The sequence below is a fragment of the Periophthalmus magnuspinnatus genome, chromosome 1 (assembly GCF_009829125.3).
Source record: "Periophthalmus magnuspinnatus isolate fPerMag1 chromosome 1, fPerMag1.2.pri, whole genome shotgun sequence".
Taxonomy (NCBI): Eukaryota; Metazoa; Chordata; class Actinopteri; order Gobiiformes; family Gobiidae; genus Periophthalmus; species Periophthalmus magnuspinnatus.
In genome coordinates, this window is record NC_047126.1 from 21548618 (window position 1) to 21563635 (window position 15018).

The following is a 15018-nucleotide window of genomic DNA, read 5'->3' on the forward strand; positions in this document are numbered from 1 at the left end:
CAGGACGTTACCTTAGATTGAACGAATTAATATAAATATCATTAATACTATTGGTTTAACAATAAGTAGAGCAAAGATTGGAGACCGGTATAAATGAAATTATCAAATTCTTCAAGAACTAAGTGGTCTAAACTGAACTGTTCAATTTGAATCAAAGTGGGTGAAAAAAAGAAGCTGCTGCTCAAAATTAGCCTTTTATTTGTCTAGAATGAGAGGAATAAATGTATAGATTAAACAGTGAACATTTTTTGCTGGTCCTGTCTGTGTAGGCTGTAGCTTCATTTTGATCACAATCTAATACATCTCTGACGCAAGACTTCAATTAAACAAATGGGGATTTTTAAATTTGTTTTTTTCCCCCCATGTAGTAGTGTGTGACCGCTATTTTATTATGTTTCGGTGTTGCAAAGATTCAATAGTGCAAAATGTGAATTCTTGCAATTTTTCAACTGGTCTTAAAATTTTTATCAAGAGTGTATAACAGAGGTTTTAAATATAGCGTAATAAGGGCCCTTTAACCTGCATTCAGATAAGTTTCACCACCACTTCATGGAATTTTGGGCAGGTTCTTCCTGGAAACTATCTGAAAATCTTTTGTGTGAAACTCAAGAGGAGGATGGGGCAATTTCCATAGTAGAGACGTGATTGTTTTTCCCCAGAGTATAGTATAAGCAAGGGCTTCAACCAAATTTGCACAAGGGTCAGATTTTTAAGAGGGGTGTGGCTTTTGGGCTGGACGAGATGTGAGAACAATTTGAACACTTCTTGGTGTCAAACCATGGCTAACTCAAAATTAAACAAGGACTGAACCAGGACAAATCCAGGACTACACTAGTAGTAACCCAGAATAAAACCAGGTCTAAAACAGGACTAACTAAACCAGCAAACAAGAGAATGTTTGGAAGGTGGGTTGCGGGCCATAAGTTGAATATAAGCTTTGGCTGGTCTGATGGGGCCAAAACTGCACTCAAAAAAGAATACTGATGCCTTTCACATGATGTCATCCACAACAGGAGGCACTGCTTTGTCTGAATCTGTTACTCAAGTTAGACTTTAATCTGAGTCTTAGTTAAAACTACAACAGGTGAGCTGATCTGTGCTGTTAAATCCCTCTCAAATAACTTTACACTCTAGCTAGCATTAGCCATGTTGAGAAGAATACTGCATAAAATGCTTTATGTTGCAAAATACTGCAATACTATTTGCATTAAATGTATTTGACTGACACATTAATTTGGAGTTTTTATTATAGCATGAAAACATTACATATTATTAAAACTAGAGGAGATTCGATATGATGCTGTTGTGGTCGATAACAGATTTTTGCCCATTCCCATGTTAAGCTTATAGTACAGACCAAATGTATGTTATTTTGAGGTTTATCTGGGATATAAATTCATATGTCTCCTCATGAATGACAAAAAGACAAAGCTACTGCTCTGAGGATAAACTGGGAATGACACATGGGCACACAGACTGGTGCAGTGCAGAAAAACTACCAGTACAATATTCAATATCACCGATAATCGATATACTGTAGCATCCGCAGTTAAAACAGCTTTTTGTCATTTGCACTCATAATGGTGGCAGTTTCAACACAGAATTTCTTGATAAAGTGCCCTGAGGTATTGTTTTAATTTTAGGAAAGTTACTGTATTCTGAATCAAATAAAAACGAGTACCTGTACTGCAATACTGCTCCTTAAAATTATTATTCAGAATATGGATTTTTAAAAATGTATTTCCTTCCCAACATTGAACATTAGTTAGCTGTTTTTCGATTACTCACATACACTTGAAAATCCATCTGTCACTGTGTTCTTGTGAGTAAATGTAAACAGTGAACAGGCCCTTCCTGTGCAAATGACTCTTGTGAGCTTTAAGCCATGTTATAATCTTGTTACCTCATCAAAAACACACCTGGAGTTGGTTTGATTCACACATATTTCAGTAACTCTTTATTATCGATCTGTCTGTCAAAATTCCAGGGCTGAAATGATCCAAACGATTCTAGTAAAGGTGTATGGAGTTTAAAAACACAGTGGAGCACTTCCTGTATTACCACATGACATCACAAGGTGGAAATGACTGTTTTCTGTTTCAAAGAAGAACTCTAAACTAAAAGACTAAATATGCAGGATTTATGTGTTAAACATGTGTGAATGAAAAAATAAAACACAACTTTGGGTATGTGTCATAACGAATGACATGGGGACCAAAGAGACAGAACTCGGGGAAAAGTTTAACAATGTTTATTAATTCCATTTGGAATTTGCACGAGAGCATCAAACATGGGACATTGAAAGGTGGAAGAAAGTTTTATTCTCTGATGAGAAAAGATTTAAACTTGACAGTCCTGTTTCCAATGTTACTGGCTGGAGAAGGAGATCCCACCTGAGACGTTTTCTACATGGCACAGTGGAGGGGACGCCATCATGATCTGGGGCTCTTTTTGCTTCAGTGGAACAATGGAGCTTCAGGTTGTGCAGAGGCGTCAATCTAAAGATTTGGTTAGTAGAGAAGCCAGCAAGTTGTTGGAGGAGACTAGTGTCTTTCTCATTACTAATAGGTACAAGATCGAGATGGAACGTCCGGTGATATTTCTGAGCTGCGTACCAATCCACATGTCGCTGAATATAAACATACTTGCCAAGTTGTGCAGACCAGGCCAGTGGCAGGAGAAAGAGGATGAAGTTGAAGAGCATGGTGTTTCTGTTTGGTTCTTAACTTGTAGAGATGTGCCTCTAAATGCCAGGTCATTGGATTTATAAGGTGCTGCTCAGATGCATTAATGTGCTATGAAACCTACTGGCTATTTACTTAACAATTTGCTAAAGATCAAACTGGATGTGATTTTACATATAATAAAATTTTGCAGCACGGTGCGTCAAATGCAAAGGTCATTCAGGTCTACCTCAGTTCTGTCAATTACAGTTACAACACATGCAATTATTATTAGTCATTATGATACACTCCCAGTCAAAAAGTTGGGCACATCTTCATGTTTTTAGGCCCGAGCCTCTACAGGGCGTATGGCCTATAGCTTCCGCAATGATGAGTGCATGCGCACCCCCTGCCCTGACTCCAGTATCCTAACAACCCATGCCATAGTTATGGAATATGCATATTTGTTCTTGCTAAAATGTCATCACCAACATTGACTCATTGGGCGAAGCAACAACTTGGCGTAACGAATGTCTCAAAACTCATGAGAGCGTAATTTTCAGACTTGTACGTGTAAGTTGTGAGCATAAAATGAAATTTGTAAATGTAATGTAATGTAAAAAAATGTATTTGCCAGTGTACAAATCAACATTTGCGCTTTCAAACTTTTTGGAACAATTGTACCTTCATACAATAGGCCCTACGCCCTGTAGGGGCTTGGGCCTAACAAAAAAACCAAAACAAATAAAACTAAAAATAATTAAACCTGCAAGCGGCATCAAACAAGCCTCACAGGCTGCGCTTTGCCCTCGGCCGATCCAGTGCTCCCTGTGGGTGGCGCTAACTTGCCACTTGTGTCAGTTTTATTGCGGCTTTGGCCATACATGTCACTAAACAAAATCAAAAGACATTGGAAGTGTCTTTTGATTTGGAATAATATGGTTTTGACGAGTATCCTAGCCATCCATGCATTTTGGTGGAAGATGTGTTGGTTCTGTGCTGGCATCTTGTGGCTGAACTTGTACATTACATGAATATATATATATATATATATATATATATATATATATATATATATATATATATATATATATATATATATATATATATATATATATATATATATATATATATATATATATATATATATATATATATATTTAACCTCCTGAGACCCGAGCTTTAATCAAATAAAATAATAAATAAATAAATAAAATAAAAAATACAATAAAAATAATAATAAAAACAAATAAAAATAAAATAATTAAATAAAAATAATTAAATAAAAAAATAAAATACATCCATCCATCCATCCATTTTCTTCCGCTTATCCGGGGCCGGGTCGCGGGGGCAGCAGTCTAAGCAGGGACTCCCAGACTTCCCTCACCCCGGACACGTCCTCCAGCTCCTCCGGTGGGACCCCAAGGCGTTCCCAGGCCAGCCGAGAGACATAGTCCCTCCAGCGTGTCCTGGGTCTTCCCCGGGGCCTCCTCCCGGTGGGACATGCCCAGAACACCTCCCTAGGGAGGCGTCCAGGAGGCATCCTGAGCAGATGCCCGAGCCACCTCAGCTGGTTCCTCTCAACGTGTAGGAGCAGCGGCTCTACTCCGAGCTCCTCCCGTGTGACCGAGCTCCTCACCCTATCCCTAAGGGTGCGCCCGGCCACTCTGCGGAGGAAGCCCATTTCAGCCGCTTGTATCCGCGATCTTGTCCTTTCGGTCATTACCCAAAGCTAAATAAAATACAAATAAACAAAAAAAAAAATATTCTAAACTCTTAGAAATATTCAAAATTGAACATGTTCTTGTTGCTGTTCTTCTAAAAAATTTGCACTGTGGCCTAAACAATCCAAAATGTGTTGTCCACAGATGAGGACGCCAGGTCTCAGGAGGATATATATATATATATATATATATATATATATATATATATATATATATATATATATATATATATATATATATATATATATATATATATGACAAGGTTCAGGGCATCATTTTCACTCCTACATGCTGCCTCGATGTCTTACCCACTAGATATTTAAAGTGTGCTCAACACTTTGCATAATTAACATGTCACTTCAATCTGGAACATTCCCGAGAGCTTTGAAAACTGCGGTAATCAAGCCTCTCCTAAAGAAGAGCAGTCTTGATGCCACAATACCCATCTCTTTTAGTTCTTGAAAAAGTTCTTTATTAACAGCTTATTAACTTATCTCCAAATAAACAATGCCTTTGGTATTTTCCAGTGCGGTTTTATGTTTACAGCGCTGAGACTGATCAAGGGGACGAGGACAGTGTCCACCTTTGAGAAGCACAGGTCCATTTGACTCTCCATCACCAGCCGCACTTCTCCGTTGGTCCTCTGGAGGTCGCTCTTCTCTACATAACTGAAACACATTTTGCACTGACAAAAAATTGAGAAATGATTTCTACAAAATATTTTTAAATGAATGAAGGAATTAAGAATATCAGCCCAGTGCATTGATTCTTTGGCATTGGTTCTGTTCATTTTTCAGAAATTCTAGGTGCAGCTCGATGGGTCGGACTTTCACAATATCGCCATAAGCTTGGCTATCTCCATGGAGAAAAGCAGCTGCTGGCACCAGGCCAAGTTACACCTCAAATCTATGAAGAAGTGAGCCTGCTCACTGTAAGATTGCATGCTACAAGAAATGTGTTTGCTCATTCAAGCCGCTGGTGGACACTCAGTGTTGTGAGCTCCTCCCTTCAGATAGATATAAGGCAGCATCCACCGGTAATCTGACCAGAACTGAAGAAGCGGCTTGGATGAGCAGCAAAACGTTTTCACTCCTACAACTTTTTTGTCCAGTTGACAGATTTTACTTTTGGCTTTTACTATAAATTTTGCACAAATTTTATTCTTATTTAAATGACTTTTTATTTTTATTCTTAAATTCTATCCTGTGGTTGTGGCATTTGTTAACTAAGAGAATTTCCCTTCGGGGATCAATAAAAGTGATTCTGATTCTGATTCTGATTCTGAAATAGTGAGCTACTTTTAGAGCTAGCTTAAGTGAAAGCGTAATGTAATGTAAAGTTGGTTTACATTTGGGATGAAAACAAATACTGACGCACGGTCAGGCGGTGCGTCGGTGCCATAGTAACCCAACACACTATATAAAGGGCTGCGCTCCGCTCATTTGCTCACTTTCACTTGAACGCGCTCACTCTCACTTGAAGGCTCAGCGAACAACTGTACGTAACTTTAGTATTCATCTCTTATTAACCCTTCGCGGGATGTAAAACATAGTCACAGCACTTACTAACTCTCTGATATCACTTTTTTTCTTTTGAAAGTGTGAAAACGCTCATTGCTATGGCTCGCTACTCCGCCCTGGCACGCCACTACGCCCGCCACAACATGGAGTCTTGGATCTCCTCCCTGGAGGTAAAATCAATCAAATATCATTAAATTATGATCAGTTATGATCAATTTTGATCCATTATGGTAACTATTAACAAAATAGCTCCAATACTTAATGAGTTAAGAACAGTTGTATCCACATGCTACATAGCTGCTAACATAATGTAGTTTTCAAAGTTTATGAAAATTGACAGCTACATTTGATAAGTTGAGACTTTTACTGGAAGATTTCAGTTACTACTTCAGTACTAAATCAAGAGTTATTGTCACATTTATGGGAAATCAGGTGTGTTTTATTTTGTGGGCGTCAAAATTCATCAAGGCGGGAGTGAATTTTTGTGAAACAAAATGGCGCCGGTCAGCCAAATAGAATGTTTAAAAAATGCTTGTTTTATCTCCATAGCAACACTGTTGTTTTGTTTTAATTTGAGCCTTCTCTGTGGTTTGTTTGTTTTAGATGGCTTTAACATACCATATAGTTAGGCTAATTAGTATGAATGTCTATGTAGCTGACTGTGTAAAGGAGGAAAGGCCAGACTCTAAGCACTTTAAGAAAACACATAGGACCGACCAAAGAGATTATGAGTCCCAAACTTTCTGTAGTCTTGAACCCCCTGAGAGTTTTGTTACTGCCACACACTTAATGTCTGTTGACTCTGAAGACACAGGCTATTATATAATATTTGGAATTTTTGTAATTATATCAAAAAGATGTGCACCACTTTTAAATCTTTTGGGCTGGCTTAGGCGATCCAAATAATCCAAAATCTTATCAGAGTAAGACAAGGGGCCCAATCTTGCCACTCCTGATGTGCAAAATGTGCATAGTAGCCATAGATGATGCAGCGGTGTGTTAGGAAGCGCAAGTCATTAGGTGGTATAGGGAGGTTATAAAGACTGGTTCTGAGCTCCCTCCTTTCTCCCACTGCGCAAAGAAGTTATTGCAATATAAGATCATGATAATTATGTAATTGGATTAAATATAAAATTATTGTTATCTGAAAAAAATGAAACATTGCACATATAGACTACATTTGTTACGCATTACACCAGCAGTATAGCCGTGAGTAGTAGTAGTAGTAGTAGTAGTAGTAGTCGTAGTCATTAGAGCCTATGGTAGTAGTCCTGTGGTAGACTTACTCTAGCTACAATTTAAAGGGTGTTTAACATTGTCAAACCTGTTGCATAGCCTGAGGACCCTCAGGACCATCCAGACCTTCTGGAGGAGGAGCGTCCAGACCTCTACTCCTCGGACGAGGACGACCTAGGTGAGTTAGCTGTAGGTGGTTACAGGCTTGCACTTGGGTCGTCTGATGAAGAGGACTTCAGTGACGACTCTGGGTCGTCTGATGAAGAGGACTGGAGCGACTCTGGCTTCGAGAGTGTCTCTGAAGAGGAAGAGGATGAGGAGGAAGAAGAGGAAGAAGAGACCGAAGAGGAGCGTCTCCTCGTCAGAGCCTTGGAGTTGTGGCCTGTGAACTGGAGGGGGCTTCCTGCTCAAGCTGTGGAGCCAGAGGGTCGTGCCCCGACCCCCTCTCCTCAGCAGCGAGCACCCTGCTCTCCTCCTGCTCCTTGCCCTCCTCCTGTGGTTTCTGCTCTGGACGTCATTCCCCTCAGCAGACGCAAGCGCGACAGGGATGAAGACGAAGAAGACCCCTGCTCCAAGCGGCTGCGCTTCTCCTCCAGCTCTCCTTCTGTGGGTCCCGCTCTGGACTTCGCTCCCCTCGGCGGACGCAAGCGCAGCAGAGATGAAGATGGTGAAGTCCCCTGCTCCAAGCGGCCACACCTCTCCTCCTCCGACCCAGGTTCCTCCCCCGAGCCTCGCCCCTCCACCTCTGCTGGGACGTCCGGAGGCTTCAAGTTCTACTGGCACTTCCACCAAGACTCCGAGTCGGACGAGGACTGAACTCAGCCTCTGAGACTCAGAGCTTGGCTCACTGAGGCGGCATTTACCACCTTCAGCCACGCCCACAATCCAATTTATTTATTGATTGATTTCTTGATTGATTTCTTGATTAATTGATTTTAAAAAGGAGTACTTTGAATTTAAGAAATGCTATGTAGGATTTCATTAAACAACAAACATTTATGATAAAAACATAACCTCTTCTTGCTGAGATTAGTGTAATTACTATTCTGAATTGAATCTTAGTATTGCAGTTTTACTGAAATTCCTGCATAGCACTTCTTGTACTTTCTGGGGATAGGAGGGTCAGAGGTGAGAGTGGTTTTGTTTTAGCTTCAAGATTCCAAGACTCTGAGTCAGTCGAGGGCTGAACTCAGCCCCTGAGACTTAGAGCTTGGCTCAGTGAAGCAGATTTACCACTTTCCACCAGGCCCACCATCCCATTTATTTCTTGATTTCTTGATTGATTGATTTTTAAAAGAAGTAGATTGAAGTTAAGGAATATTATGTAGGATTTCATAAAACAACAAACACCTTAAATTATTGAGTTGTGTAACTACTATTCTGAATTGAATCTGAGCATTGCAGTTTTACCGAAATTCCTGCATAGTACACCTTGTACTTTCTGGGCATAGGAGGGTCAGAGGTGAGAGTGGTTTTGGTTTAGCTTCAAGACTCCAAGACTCTGAGTCAGACAAGGACTGAACTCAGCCTCTGAGACTCAGAGCTTGGCTCAGTGCAGCAGATTTACCACTTTCCACCAGGCCCACCATCCCATTTATTTCTTGATTGATTGATTTTTAAAAGACGTAGATTGAAGTTAAGGAATATTATGTAGGATTTCATAAAACAACAAACACCTTAAATTATTGAGTTGTGTAACTACTATTCTGAATTGAATCTGAGTATTGCAGTTTTACCGAAATTCCTGCATAGTACACCTTGTACTTTCTGGGCATAGGAGGGTCAGAGGTGAGAGTGGTTTTGGTTTAGCTTCAAGACTCCAAGACTCTGAGTCAGACAAGGACTGAACTCAGCCTCTGAGATTCAGAGCTTGACTCAATGCAACGACATTTACCACTTTCCACCAGGCCCACCATCCCATTTATTTCTTGATTTCTTGATTAATTGATTTTTAAAAGAAGTAGATTGAAGTTAAGGAATATTATGTAGGATTTCATAGAACAACAAACACTTTAAATTATTGAGTTGTGTAACTACTATTCTGAATTGAATCTGAGTATTGCAGTTTTACCGAAATTCCTGCATAGTACACCTTGTACTTTCTGGGCATAGGGAGGGTCAGAGGGTGAAAACGTTATAGTTTTTAAGTAATAAAGAAATGCAAGGATTATTATATAGGATTTCATAAAAACGTAAGAAACCCTGATGACAAAATATAACGTTTTGTGATTGGCTGTGATCTCATTGAGCGATTCTTAAACATAGGGACAGAGCCCATGGCCACACATAACATGTATTATGTGATTGGGCCTCAGGTTATTTTGTATTGAAAAAGTGGGTACTAATTGATTCACAAAATTTAAGTATTAAAGTTTGACAGAATGTCCTGCATAGTACACCTTGCATTTACTTTAAATGTGTGCTTTTCTGGGCATAGGAGGGTTAGAGGTGACAGTGTGCTTTATAGTACTTAGTAGTACAACTACTAAGGACTAATTATTATTTGTGTGATACAAAAAATACAAAAAATACCCCCAAAAAAAACAAAACAAACAAACAAAAAAAGAAACAAAACAAAAAGTTGTTGTTTTAGTGACAGTAGTAGTTGTAGTCATATAGATATTTTACTGTAAGCATTTGTAATCAGTCTCTTTGGAGATTGTATGTATACTGACTTGTACTGTGAATGTGAATGATTGTATCTGGAGATGTGGGTTTGTTCACTAACTCACCGGTCAGTGGGACAGTCCATGTTTCTCCTCTTTTTGTTGTTGTTGTTTTTTTTTTTTAATTATTAATTCTAAGCCTTTGTAAACAGTCTGATTGGAGGCTGTTCAGAAATAATGACTTTGACTGTTCCAAATGATTGTATCTCGAGGTCTGGGTGTGTTCACTGACTCGTCGGTTGGTGGGACAGTCCCTGCTTCTCCCCTTTTTGTTGTAGTTTTTTTTAATTATTAATTCTAAGCCTTTGTAAACAGTCTGATTGGAGGCTGTTCAGAAATAATGACTTTGACTGTTCCAAATGATTGTATCTCGAGGTCTGGGTGTGTTCACTGACTCGTCGGTTGGTGGGACAGTCCCTGCTTCTCCCCTTTTTGTTGTAGTTTTTTTTAATTATTAATTCTAAGCCTTTGTAAACAGTCTGATTGGAGGCTGTTCAGAAATAATGACTTTGACTGTTCCAAATGATTGTATCTCGAGGTCTGGGTGTGTTCACTGACTCGTCGGTTGGTGGGACAGTCCCTGCTTCTCCCCTTTTTGTTGTAGTTTTTTTTTATTATTAATTCTAAGCCTTTGTAAACATTCTGATTGGAGGCTGTTCAGAAATAATGACTTTGACTGTTCCAAATGATTGTATCTCGAGGTCTGGGTGTGTTCACTGACTCGTCGGTTGGTGGGACAGTCCCTGCTTCTCCCCTTTTTGTTGTAGTTTTTTTTATTATTAATTCTAAGCCTTTGTAAACAGTCTGATTGGAGGCTGTTCAGAAATAATGACTTTGACTGTTCCAAATGATTGTATCTCGAGGTCTGGGTGTGTTCACTGACTCGTGGGTCGGTGGGACAGTCCCTGTTTCTCCCCTTTTTGTTGTTTTTGTTTGAGACATTATGTACATGTTTGGGTTTTTTTTTTTTTTTTTGGTTAATTAAGTACTGTGTTTGTATCTATAATTAGATTTAGGCGTTTTCTTCTAATTCGTTTGAACTTAAAAAGTAAAACAGGTCTCCAGAAGATGAAGTGCAAGAACTGATTACAAAAATTAGGTAAGAAGATAATAATAATTCCATAGAAGCTGCTTTTGAATATTTACTCAGTGTCTTACCACTGTTTCTCTTTCTTTTTCATGGTGACTGGTTTGGAGGGGCCAGCTGTGGTCCTGTGATCTTATGAAACTGACGAGAAAAAATGTGTCTCCACGTGCAAGAACTGATCACAAACATTAGGTAAGAAAATAAAAATCATTCTACTGAAGCTGCTTTTGAATGTGCACTCAGTGTCTTACCACTGTTTTTCTTTCTTTTTCCACGGTGACTGGTTTGGAGGGGCCAGCTGTGGTCCTGTGTTCTTATGACACTGACGAGAAAAAATGTGTCTCCACGTGCAAGAACTGATCACAAACATTAGGTAAGAAAATAAAAATCATTCTACTGAAGCTGCTTTTGAATGTGCACTCAGTGTCTTACCACTGTCTCTCTTTCTGTCCTTACATGGCGACTGGTTTGGAGGGGCCAGCTGTGGTCCTGTGATCTAATGAGGGTGATGAGAAAAAAAACACGTCTCCAGAAGATGAAGTGCAAGAACTTATCACAAAAATTAGGTAAGAAGATAATAATAATTCCATAGAAGCTGCTTTTGAATATTTACTCAGTGTCTTACCACTGTTTCTCTTTCTTTTTCCACGGTGACTGGTTTGGAGGGGCCAGCTGTGGTCCTGTGATCTACTGAAGCAGACGAGAAAAACCTGCCTCCAGAAGATGAAGTGCAAGAGCTGACCACAAATACTAGGTAAGAAAATCATGATTTCATAGAAGCTTCTTTTAAATGTTTACTTAATGTCTTAACACTCTCTCTTTATGTTTCCATGTTGACTGGTTTGGAGAGGCAAGCTGTCGTCCTGTGATCTAATGAAGCTGACGAGAAAAACCTGCCTCCAGAAGATGAAGTACAAGAGCTGACCACAAATATTAGCTAAGAAAATCATAATTCCATAGAAGGTTCTTTTAAATGTTTACTCAGTGTTTTAACACTGTCTCTTTCTTTTTTCATGGTGACTGGTTTGGAGAGGCAAGCTGTCGTCCTGTGATCTACTGAAGCAGACGAGCAAAACCTGCCTCCAGAAGATGAAGTGCAAGAGCTGATCACAAATATCAGGTAAGAAAATCATAATTCATAGAAGCTTCTTTCAAATGTTTATTCAGTGTCTTAACACTGTCTCTCTTTCTTTTTCCACGGTGACTGGTTTGGAGGGGCAAGCTGTCGTCCTGTGATCTAATGAAGCTGACAAGAAAAAGCGTGTCTCTAGAAGATGATGCGCAAGAGCTGATCACAAACATTAGGTAAGAAAATAATAATTCCACAGAAGCTGCTTTTAAATGTTTACTTAATGTCTTAATATTGTCTCTCTTTCTTTTTCCATGGCGACTGGTTTGGAGGGGCCAACTGTGGTCCTGTGATGAAGAATGAAGTGATGATCAAAAGTAATGTATTGAAGCTGATGAGAGGAACTGAGTCTCCAGAAGATGGAGCTGATCAGAAGAGTACCCTGAAAGAATGTCTGGAAATCTGTCAATAAAAGAGAAGAACTGTGATTTGGAATTCTTATGTGTTTTTTTAAGGATTAACGAAATGTAAATATTTTTTGTACAATTTACTTAAAAGGGCGTTGTAACTTTTCGGGTGGGGAGTCCGCTACATGCTTGTCTCCTGGAAAGCTACATAGTATAAAAACTCAGCTATGTTAACATTATAAATTATGAAATAAAGTGCTAAAAAATCTGTGAAAAACATGCATGTTTACTGTGAGCAGGGCTGCCTCTCCACAGATGTGACTTGTAACGTGGCCTGAGGGCATCAGCTGTTTGTCTCTATGGAGATAGTTAGGTTTACTGCAATACTGGGGAGCATAATAATCAAAGCAATAATGTGTCCAAAGAAACAAGTAAGTGGTGTACCCTTTATCAGAAATTTGGATTTGCTTGTTTGCCATGACTACGCAGGACGTTGCCTTAGTTTGAAAGTATTAATATAAATACTATTGGTTTAAAAATAAGTAGAGTAAAGATCGAAGACTGAAATGATCAAATTCTTCAAGAACAAAGTAGTCTAAACTGAAACTACTGGGGGGGGGGGGGGGAAGAAAGACAGCAGACTGCATTTTGGAAGATTTGTTGGTTTTGTGCTGGCATCGTGTGGCCAAAGCTGCACAATACATGGTAAATTTGTTGGCAGTTTTGATGCTCAAAATTAGCCTTTTATTAGTCTAGAATGAGAGGGATAAATGTATAGATTAAAAAGTGCAAATTTCTTGCTGGTCCTATCTGTGTAGGCTATAGTTTCATTTTGATCACAATCTAATACATCTCCAAGACTTCAATTAAACAAAAGGGATTTTTTTTTAAAGTAGTGTGTTTCGGCAAATGTCTGAATGTCATAGCTTTGTTTGTTTTTCACATTAAGCCAGTTAACACAATATATATATATATATATATATATATATATATATATATATATATATATATATATATATATATATATATATGTATGTATGTACACTGGAGAGCAGTAAGATTTGGAAAAAGCAATAGGCTAGTCATATTTAATGCAGATGGGGGAAGTTAAAATTAATATTGTTAAAATGCTGTTTTTTGTGGCAATACAGTGAGTTGCTGGGTGTAGTTACTAATATAAATCATCAGATTCAACATTTGTGAATTCTCCTTTTGGATATTTCATGACAAAGTATCATCCATCCATCTTCTTCCACTTATCCGGAGCCAGGTCACGGGGACAGCAGTCTAAGCAGGGACTCCCAGACTTCCCTCACCCCGGACACATACTCCAGGCCCCCCCATTGGGACTCCAAGGCGTTCCCAGGCCAGCTGAGAGACATAGTCCCTCCAGTGTGTCCTGGGTCTTCTCCGGGGCTTCCTCCTGGTGGGACATACCTGAAACACCTCCCTAGGGAGGTGTCCAGAAGCCATCCTGAGCAGATGCCTGAGCCACCTCAACTGGCTCCTCGCGACGTGTAGGAGCAGCGACTCTACTTCGAGCTCCTCCCATGTGACCGAGCTCCTCACCCTGTCCCTAAGGGTGCGCCCAGTCACCCTACAGAAGAAACCCATTTCGTTTGCTTGTATCTGCGATCTTGTCCTTTCGGTCATTACCCAGAGCTCATGACCATAGGTGAGGGTAGGAACGTAGATTGACCGGTAAATCGAGAGCTTTGCCTTTGGACTCAGCTCCTTCTTCACCACAATGGACCGATACAGCGACCGCATCACTGCAGACGCTGCACCGATCCACCTGTCTATCTCACGCTCCATCCTTCTCTCACTCGTGAACAAGACCCCGAGATACTTGAACCCCTCCACTTGGGGCAGAGACTCACCACCCACCCGGAGAGGGCAAGCCACCTTTTTCCAGTCGAGAACCATGACCTTGGGTTTGGAGGAGCTGATTCACATCACAGCCGCTTCACACTCAGCTGCAAACCGCCCCAGTGCCTGCTGCAGGTCCTGGCTCGATGAAGCCATCAGGACAACATCATCTGCAAACAGCAGAGAAGAGATCCTGTGTTTCCCAAAACAGACCCCCTCCAGCCCCTGGCTGCGCCTAGAAATTCTGTCCATCGAGGGTTCATGGGAGTTTGCCAAACCAGTCCACATGTGCTTTGTGGATCTGGAGAGGGCATTCAACTGTGTCCCTCGTGTTGTTCTTTGGGGGGTGCCCTGGGAGTATAGGATCCGGGGCTCTTTGCTAAGGGCTGTCCAATCTCTGTATGACCGGAGCAGGATCTGTGTTTGCATTATCGGCAGTAAGTCTGACCTGTTCCCAATGTATATTGGACTCCACCAGGGCTGCCCTTTGTCACCGATGGAAGTAAACACAGCGGATTATAGTGAAAGGCTGATTCCCATCCATTGGCCCAAAGGGCTGGGTTCACAAAAGGGTCAAAATAAAAACTGCACACTATACTCATTGCTCAGTTCCCATAATTGCACATTACATTCATTTGGAGCTGTGAATCCAGTTGCACTAAAATTAAAATGTTGCCCTCTTTGCAGAGCTAAACATAGGCAGATGCAAAAGTCAAGCGTTTACAGCTATTTATTTAATTAAACAGATGCTTATTGTGCTGACTTACCACATTAAAG